Below are 726 nucleotides of genomic sequence, written 5' to 3' on the forward strand. Positions count from 1 at the left end.
CTATTGCACAAACAAAGGTGGGTTCCAAAGGTTTTATATTTTTTTGAATTTTTTATTAATTTATAATGCCCTCTAGACTGACCGGTCAAAACATCGGTCTATACCTCAGGGGGGCATTGTACATAATTCTTTTTCCAAATTTACTTTCATAGCCATGATTGGCACATGTGGGTCACCATTTTCAAGAAAGTTTGTGTGATTTGGAGGTGGTGGGAAAAATCACATTTTTTCAAAAACTGGCTTACGTTAAGACCAAATGGCCCCTCCGGCATGCGGTCATTTTTTCGACCACCTCCAAATGACCTCAATTTGGCACACATGATCTATTGCACAAACAAAGGTGGGTTCCAAAGGTTTTATATTTTTTTGAATTTTTTATTAATTTATAATGCCCTCTAGACTGACCGGTCAAAACATCGGTCTATACCTCAGGGGGGCATTGTAAATAATTCTTTTTCCAAATTTTCTTTCATAGCCATGATTGGCACATGTGGGTGACCATGTTCAAGAAAGTTTGTGTGATTTGGAGGTGGTTGAAAAATCACATTTTTTCAAAAACTGGCTTAAGTTAGACCAAATGGCCCCTCCGGAATGCGGTCATCTTTTCGACCACCTCCAAATGACCTCAACTTTGGCACACATGATCTATTGCACAAACAAAGGTGGGTTCCAAAGGTTTTATATTTTTTTGAATTTTTTATTAATTTATAATGCCCTCTAGACTGA

The sequence above is a fragment of the Triticum aestivum genome, chromosome 2A (assembly GCF_018294505.1).
Source record: "Triticum aestivum cultivar Chinese Spring chromosome 2A, IWGSC CS RefSeq v2.1, whole genome shotgun sequence".
NCBI classification, from domain to species: domain Eukaryota; kingdom Viridiplantae; phylum Streptophyta; class Magnoliopsida; order Poales; family Poaceae; genus Triticum; species Triticum aestivum.